We start from the raw sequence: 9,484 nt of genomic DNA, 5'->3' as shown, positions 1-9,484 counted from the left end.
ATGTATAAAAAATAGGTATCATTATATTAATAGGTGGATTAATGGATTTACCTAAATTGCTTATTCAATCATTTTAATAGTAAAATAACATATTTTTCATATTATTTCACTTAAATTAAAAAAACCTTTCAGTAGGCTACATGCATGCAATGACCAGTTAAATAGACCATCCATTAAGTGTCTCTTGTGTCCTTTTTTGGAAAAGATCATTATAAATAAAATGGCATTTCATGATTATTGTCGCTAGATGGCCTTAACGAGATATAGAGGACATTAACTGGAACAAAGAGGAAAGCCCGAGTGCTCTTAAATTCCCATTGAATGTGACATCAGCACGATAATGACACTGAGGAGCAGACTTGAGGCTTTAAATACAAGATTTAATGCATTCATTCAAAATCGATTGAGAAATGAAGACGAAGACAACAATTTGTCAACAGAACCCAACACAATTGACAGGTTGGTTTTCTACACCTTTAATGTAATTCAAATGTCGCGCCAAAATCAGGTAGGCCTAAGCTATAGATGATTTGTATTTTTATTTAATTTCGATCCCTATCAAAAAGCAAATAAAAAAAGATCCCTTTAAATGTAAATCCTTGGACTTTAAATAAAAAAAATGTATGGTATTAACAAGTATGCTATATCGTTAAGAATGGATTTACAGCTGTAGCCTACAGTCCTTCATTAACGTTTATCATTTCTCATAACATGGACAAACCTCCACAGCAGTCACTTAACTAAGCTGAAAAAAAAGGAAAAATTTCACATGGATGTAACACTTATCAGAAGTGATGCGTTGGGCTTCAAAAAATATAACCCACCATGTCTTTGCAATATGAAATAAATGCTTTCTTATCAGACTGAGAATGTTCCAAAGCAACATCCCGAATGAAGTCCCAGCCACGACTAGGAGGAGAGCTGCTAGGCAGAGCATCATTAGGATTTCTTTCATTGAAAATAGTGGGGAGCATCTCATCACAACACAACGTAAGTGCTTTCTGTTGTGTCTAAAGAGACATTAAATGTGGTTATTATGTGACCATTATTATCATTATTTGTGATATCCATATTTTATATTCATGAATCTTTTCTCTAAACAGGTACAACGGTTAAAAAACTAGTTGTGCCATTTTCAATGAATGAGAGAGCATTTCTTCAGAAAATTAGGGAAGCATTTCTGATAATTGGAGAGGGTGGAATTGAAATCTGCAGAGTTGACAGGAGGAGAAGGGTAATACCTGTTGAGCTGAGCTCAGTTTGCCCTGCAGTTATAAAAGCATGTCCACAGTTTGGCAGGTCAGCGGTATATGTGAGGCTTAAGGTAAGAACAACAAATTATTCTACTAAATATTATATCCCAAATAAATTTTTATGCTATAAAAACAAAAATGTATTTATTTATTTTTGCTGATCCTGCATTGCTTTAACTGGGATGCCATTACTATTCTTACTATTAATATTCAATTAAAAAGAAAAGTTGTTTTAAAGACTATCCTGCCTTTTATTCTTGACAGAACACCCCCAGTTTGGCTGAGAGCAGCCATAAGGTGAACTGTCAAAGCAGTACTACTGTAAGTTTTTCTCACTTTCTTTATTTACTTAAGCCCCTTTCACACTGCCATTCCGGCAAATACAGGGGTAAAGTGTTCCTGTAATTGTTCCCTGGTCGCTAGATTTGGCACTTTCACACTGCCAGTGATGACCCAGTATATGTGCGTGCTTTCACACACAACCCTTGAAGATCCCGTAACGACACGTGACATCAGCGCGTGACGTGTAATGTACGAGTCGACAACGCTTGGCACGTTATACTTTCACTGAAGCAAGCAAACGGTCTCAGCGTCAGCACGGAAAGTGAGGAACTAACTGATCTCTGCTTCATTACAGTTTGCACATGTGTTTTCGTCGCAAACGTTGATCTTCCTTCAAAACAGCCGGCAAAAGAGTCGCGCGATAACGCGCGTCATCACTTCGATACGGAATTAGATCTGGCTTTTGTTCACACAACGCTCTTCCCGGGTCGAACCCCGCAATGTTACTAGGTCCCCGACCCGGGTTCAATTCGGTAATCAATTCCGGGACGTGGTTGCTTTCACACAGAAGGCGACCCGGCAATGTTCCGGAAATATTGCGGGTCCGACGTGCAGTGTGAAAGAGGCTTTAGATACTCGTTTCTCAGGACCAGAAAACCTGAGCTCTTTGCAGCCGCTGTTATCAGTGATGTGGCTAGAGCCAGATCCTGGATCTTTATGCAAATGGAGAACTGGAACCTCTTTTTTTGTTTGTTTTAAGTTCCCAAATTACATTATGGTCACTAGGCAGTCCTAACAACCCGGCAACATACAGATCCAACCTCTGGCTTCCCAGAATACAGTTTTATTGCTCACAGGATGCTTTTTCATATCTTAGGGGGCTAGAGCTCATTAAATATCAAATTTGTTTCAGATTTTTCTCATTAAATTGCTTATGAGAGAAAAATATACCGGTACACAAACAAGGTAATTGTTAATAAAAGAATAGAGCTCTGGAATTAATGTGGATAGCAAAGTATTTGGTCTTGGGGGGAAAATAAATGTTTTGTGCTCATCAGGAAGCTATTAGTATTGTAACTAATTATATTTCATTAAAAATAAAACTTGTTTTAAAGACTATGCTGCCTGTTTGACAGAACACATCCAGTTCGGCTGGCACACAACATCAGAGCAGAAATGAGGTGAACTGTCAAAGCAGAACTACTGTAAGTTTATCTCAATTATGATTCTTCAGAAATACATGATCAGTTTATTTATTACAATATATCCCATATGAAATGCTTAAGACAAACCACCTCTTTTCAAACTGTGACTGTTTTATAAAATATTCATTCTAAAGTGTAAAATATAAACTTTTTGTCAGTCAGCAAAAACAACAAAATAAAAATAACAATCTGTATTCTGATTTAGTGTAATTTTTTTGATAGGATCTAATTTGTGGAACCGTAGAAAATGTAGATAATGCAGGAACAAGTAGCAAGGTAAGTAACCAGCATTCTCATTATCTACCAGGTGAAACATATTTATTTGTAGTTTGCTATATGCTTTAATTAAAGCATATTATGTTGTCAAAATAAGATTTAGTTTTGCACTTTGTGATAAACTTTGAATAATGTTATAAACTTAATAAATGTAATCATTTTATTTATCTGTTTATTATGTTTAAAGGATCATCAGCGGCGCCAGTTTGAATCCTTTGAACAAAGGCGAAGACAGGTATTTATTTATTTACTTTTTTCTGTTTTAATCACGTTTTTCTATATACGATATAATGTGTGTGTGTGTAACATTTATAATTTTTTTTTTTTTTAAGAAAATTGCTGAAAGGAGGGCACATCTATGTCAAATTGTTGAGGCTTTGCAATACAGTTTCAGTACCCTGATGGCACCAGGAAAACAAGGAAATTTGTTGAGTCTCAACCAATTCAGGTATTTTGTGTTACCTAATTTGTAAGTTCTTTCTGCACATTTAGTATATTCAGTATATAGTTCTGATTTGTCATTTCTATATTTGCTCATGTGTTGTAAAGGATCTGTTTGCCTTTACTGGTTCAGACGACATGGCCAGTGAAGTATTCCGTGTACAGCTGTCCTGGTCACCGAACACTATACTTAGTACTGTTGATGGTAGCCTCTCAGATCATGAAATTAGTAGGCCCTCAACCTTATATGTGCTTTGGATGTCAGGTGTTCAAATAGAGGTAAGTTCAACTTTAAGGCCCCATCCACTACTGCGTTTTAGTTTAAAAACGGAGAATTAAAACGAATACGATCTCCGTCCATACCAGCGTTTTAGCTGTGTATTAGAATTGATCTCTGTCTACATTAAAACGACTGAAAACGTGGATCACGTGACCATTCTCCAACACTGGGCATGCGCATGCCGGTGTAAACACAACTTCATTGATAAAATTATCCCACCATGCGCTGGTTCCTCCCGGCTTAACCCAAAACTGACACTCCATGTACGGTAGATACCGCCACTGTACACGGGAATTGTCACAGATCGCTTGAATAGTAGCTTGCCTCCGGTGCATGTAGGCAGTTATAGCATTGTAAAATGCAGAATTTACTTGCACAACATCTGCTAGCATAGATATACGCCATGACTAATGACACCCAATCATAGAGCCGAGAGTGAGCCTCTACTATGTCATCGTTTCTAAACTTCTCCGTCTTGGGTCTCCGTTTTTGCTGTATTAGTGTGGACGGGAGGTGCAAACGTAGCAAAAGTTCTCAGTTTTTAAACGAAAACGCAGTAGTGTGAATGGGGCCTAAAACATCAGTTTTTTAAAAGTGGAAAAACAACAAAAATGAAATAATTATAATGCATTTTAGGAATTAATTGCATCCAGTGTTGAATCTTCAACTGACCAACTGGCTGCTACTCAGGACTTAGGAAGCATCCCAAGTCCCCTCCATTCCAGTGATCAGGATGTTGGCTTCTCCTTTCCCTATGCCCTGTTCCAGCTTTCTCACCACCAATTGACAATTCTTCGCCCTCGTCACCGCCATGGTCTTTGATTTCTCTTTTCCCTTTACTATTGCCACATCTCCTAGCCCAGTGGTCTTCAAACCTGGTCCTGGGAACCTGCCGCTCTGTACATTTTGTCTGTATTTTATATTTTACATATTTGATTCAAATCAGCTTGTTAAGTGGAAGCTCCATTAACTGAACAAACTGGTCAGATAAGAGATAAATACAACATTTCCAGAGCTGTGGGATTGAAACCGATTGTTCTTGTTTGTAAAATGTAAGATTACGCACAGATTTACTAACAGCTTGCTCCAGCGCAAACCATCTTTTGGGGTCACAAAAGTACTGTCAGGATTTACCAAAGACACGCAGTGAAAAAAGAATCAATTTATTTGTATTTGTGCCATTATTTACAGGCCAAAAAAAAAACGTGACTCATTTTGCACCTGTTTTGTCACACATACATGATTATCAGTGGCTTTGATGTGGTGTGTTCAATAGATCATTGCTTTCCACTACCAATGGCACTTTTATGGATTTGTGCTCTGTTAAGTAAATTTTGTTGCCCTGTTAAGTAAATCTGGCCCTAAGTTTAATACAGTTTGTTGTGTGGAATTGGGTCTAGACTAAGTTATGCAATTAATGTAGTTATACTAAGTTATGCTTTTTTTTTTACTTTACAGTGAAGTTTATGCATTAGATTCTGAAGATGAGGAGGATGTGGTGATGTTGACCTCACCTGTTTATTCTGACAATGAAATTGATGTAATTATGCAACCATACCCTTAAAAGTCATAATAATTTCTATTAATTTATAATAAGAATAATATTTTTTTGTTGTTATTGTAATGACTTAGGATGACGTTTCTGCTGCTGACATCATCAGAACATTTCAGAGGGAAAATCTAAATTTGGAAGAAAGGGTTGATTGTAGTGGCCAGAAGGAGGAAAATTCTTCATAGTGCATGTACTGCACTGAAAACTAGCTACTTTGCATGGCACAAATCCCCACAAATTGAATTTGTAGGTGAAAGTGCTGATGACTATGGGGGACCTAGCAGAGAATTTTTCAGGTTGGTCTTAACTATTTATCATATGTAATAATATATTTATCAAATATTATGTGATGTCTTTTTTGGTGCATCACACCATAGCTTAGAAACTGGTGCCATCCTGTGTCTCAAGTATCAATTGAATATGGTTTAAAATATGACCTCATAGTACTGCAATATCAATATTACAGTAATATTGTGGCAGTGTTCCTCTTGTTGCTTGGCCAACAGTTTTGTACCCTGTAATGGACTGTTTTCTTTTTCTTGGCATAAGCTTTGTGATAATGTGTGTGTGTGTTAAAAATTTAACTTAAATCAGTACTACATGACCACAATTATTTGGTGTAGCCGTGTATGAAATTTAAAAAACATATTATAGTTAGCTGGCCACTATTATCCAAATAAAACGTGACAGTCATATTTTTATTTTATTTTGCTCTGATAATTTGCTTTACAATTATTATTAATAAGCACAAAATATCCATATCAATTCAATTATTTATTTGTATTTGGGCTCTTTATTTATCTAGGCTTCTGATGCAGGGTGTGCAGTCATCATTCGGAGTTTTTGAGGGGAAAACAGGCCAGATGTTTTTCACGTATGACCAAGTGGCTGTGGAAACAAAGCGTTATTACACAGCAGGAAAGCTCATTTCTTGGTCTCTAATGCACGGTGGACCTAGTTTCAATGCACTAAATACCACATTGTACAAATTAATGTGTGGCCAGGCAGATTCTGCCGAAGAATTGTAATGGAGTTTCTTTCTTTTAAGGTTTTTTTTTGTCAGACCCAAGAAGACAATGACCGAATAGTGTCAAGCCTGGGAGACTGGATTGCTGACTGTGGTGTGCCTGGAATTTTTTTAGTGCAGCACCTAATATGAGACGGATCTATGGTCAGCTAATCAAACACCACATTTACTTCAGGTATAAAACTCAAAATAATTTACATTTTAATCAGTCTACAGTTCTTTGAATCATGTTTTTTTTTTTTAATGGCCTTCACTAATATTGGCACCCTTGGCAAATATGAGTAAAATCCAGCTATTTCAGATGGAATGGTTTGGAATGAAAGACAAAAAGGATAAATAGCTAAGACAATTTTACATGCTCATATTTACAACGGTAGACAATTTTTGTGGAGGACACTTAATTCATAAAAATGTTTTTTTTTTTTTTTTTTTATAAAGTTTGGAAATCTCTTGGAACATATTTATTTTAGAACAGCAGACATGATCGCCCAATTCAAGGAAGGCATGAACTCCTGTGGCAACTTGTGGCAGATTGTCGAAAAAAACTGGAAGGTCTTCCTTCCCTTGTTCACGAATGAGGAGAAACAATTAACAAGAGAAGAATTTAGAGCCCTATTCACCATTTGCTGGAGTGAGGAGGGAAGCAACCTCAGGGAAAAGGAGGAAGACACCATATTTTGCTGGGAGCTCCTGCTGAATTCAATTAAGGGTAATCAAGACTGGGATAATTTTGAATAATTTTGTCATATTTTATAATTATGCTTTTCTTCAATATCACTCTCACAGTCGTCAATATACAGTATTTGCATGGTTTTAACAGACAATCACAACTTATATTCAGAACAACAGCACAGATTTGTGATATTGCTTTTATACAGCAGATCAATAAGCTAAAATATAATTGTAAATATGAATATATTATATATATATTTATAAAATATATAATACTGAATTTTTTCTTAATTTTACAGAAAAACAATCAACAATCACCTTCCAGGAGATGCTGGTATTTATTACTGGTGCAGACAGCATTCCCCCACTGGGCTTCCCCGGAGAACCGAGAATTGAGTTTTACACTCAACAAAATCGCCGGCTTCCATTTGCATCAACTTGTGGCATGGTGCTCTTTTTGCCTCGAGGCATCCAAGAAGAGGAGGAGTTGACTGACCTGCTTAGCACAGCACTCAAAGGTTACCTTGGATTTGGAAAAATTTAATTTAGTTACTTTCGTCAAATGTTAATTAAAGGGATAGTTGACCCTTAAAATAATTTTCTGTCATTAATTACTCACCCTCATGTTGTTCCAAACCCACCCATAAACGTTTTGTGAACCCATAAACAAATTAAGATATTTTTAATGAAATCTGAGAGCTTTCTGTCCCTTCATTACATCTATGTAACTACCAATGTCATGCATGAAAAAGTTCATAAATAAATCGTAAAACGAATCCATATGAATTGAGTTCTTTAGTCAAAATTTTCTGAAGAGACACAATCTCTTTATATGATGAACAGATTGAATTTAGGCTTTTATTCACATATAAACATTCATCAACTCACACATCAGTTGTAAACAAAAGCTCAAGCTTGTTAGCACATTGTGCGAGAACCAATGAGGTTCCTTCAAACATGCTTGAGCTTACGTTTATCATAAATTATGTGTGTTGATGAATATTTATATGTGAATACAAGGCTAAATTCAATCTGTTCATCACATAAAGCGATCGTGTTTTTTTGAAGAATATTTTGGAATAAAACGCTTAATTCATATGGATTAGTTTTACAATCTATCTATGAAGCTTCAAAGTGGTAGTTGCGTAGCTGTCAATGGAGGGGCAGAAAGTTCTCAGATTTCATCAAAAATATCTTCATTTGTGTTTTGAAGATGAACAAAGGTCTTACGGGTTTGGAACAACATGAGGGTGAGTAATTACTGACAGAATTTACATTTTTGGGCGAAATATGTCATTAAGTTCAGTGAAAATGTTTTTTTCAAAAACTTTATTTTTCTTGAATGTTAACAATGCAGATGCATAAAACACAGTTTAGAAATACACAATTAAAAGAGAACACTTCCAATGGAAAAGTGGATTTTGTACAGTTTCAACAGTTGGTGATCTTGCATAATTAATTAAAAGACTTTGAATTTGTTTGTTTTACTCTGAAAATAAACATTCCAAAAATAAGAGGAAATGTTGCATCATCTGTTTTATTTCATTACACTATTGCAGAATCCAAATAAGAAATGATATTTTCAGTCCTTGGTCATGTATTTCGAGACAAATATATAGACTGTAGTTCAGTTATATTTTAAAAATGAGTGCAGCATTGTTTCTCAAAATCATTGTGAAATGCAAAGATCTAAATATAATGTTGTAAATAAAAATACTTAAGAAATCTAGGTTTATATGAGTAGAGCACCCAAAATTAATACTTGGTCAATACTTGCTCAATCTTAAAAAGAATGACTGGTGTAGAAAGAAATTATGAAATGATCTGTATTGGTGGCCAAAAGTAAAAAAAAAAAAAAAGATCTTAATGATCAAGGCTGCATTAATATAATAAATATTAATAATCAGCAAAAACAGTAATATTGTAAAAATATAACTATGTAAAATAGTTGTTTTCTATGTAAATATATTGTCTAATGTATTTTATTTTCCTCTGAATATACTCAAAGTTAAATTTTCAGCATTATTAATCCAGTCTTGTCACATTGTCCTTTGGAAATCATTCTCATATGTTGATTTGATGTACAGAAACATTTAGGATTTTTATAATGTGGAATACTGTTGTTCTGCTTAATAATTTTGTGATTCATCATATGTTCGTGATAAACCATGATACTTTTTTTCAGGAATTACTTTCAGTATTACTGTTTTATATAAACAAATGCAGCTTAAGTGACCATAAGAAAAAACATTACAAATCTTAAATATTCCAAACATTTGTTCCAGTGTATGTGTAATCTATATGGGTTGAGGAATATTTCCAAGGAAGTTAATAACTTGCTCCAAAAGATCAGTTCCTAAATCATCATGTCTTCCACCAAGAGGGTTGACCTGCTGCACAAGTTGTCCCATTACTCCTGCTTGAATGTTAAAGTGGTTGGCAGGAACCTCAACAGATTCTGGCCAGTGGAAAATTGTGTGAAAAGCTTGGGGTGTA

General features: G+C 35.2%; 1 long non-coding RNA gene across 1 annotated transcript; it reads left to right on the top strand.

Annotated features, from left to right (window-relative positions):
• Nucleotides 1-1,602: 1,602 nt before the first annotated feature.
• Nucleotides 1,603-8,923, top strand: LOC127986841 (uncharacterized). Its single transcript, XR_008160973.1, has 10 exons — nt 1,603-2,740; nt 2,963-3,016; nt 3,204-3,251; nt 3,349-3,464; nt 3,566-3,736; nt 4,374-5,277; nt 5,370-5,585; nt 6,095-6,491; nt 6,755-7,025; nt 7,288-8,923. It is a non-coding gene; the product is annotated as an uncharacterized LOC127986841 (long non-coding RNA).
• The last annotated feature ends 561 nt before the right edge of the window (nt 8,924-9,484 follow it).

This window comes from Carassius gibelio, chromosome B22 (genome assembly GCF_023724105.1).
Source record: "Carassius gibelio isolate Cgi1373 ecotype wild population from Czech Republic chromosome B22, carGib1.2-hapl.c, whole genome shotgun sequence".
NCBI classification, from domain to species: domain Eukaryota; kingdom Metazoa; phylum Chordata; class Actinopteri; order Cypriniformes; family Cyprinidae; genus Carassius; species Carassius gibelio.
This window is presented reverse-complemented; position numbering and strand designations above follow the sequence as displayed.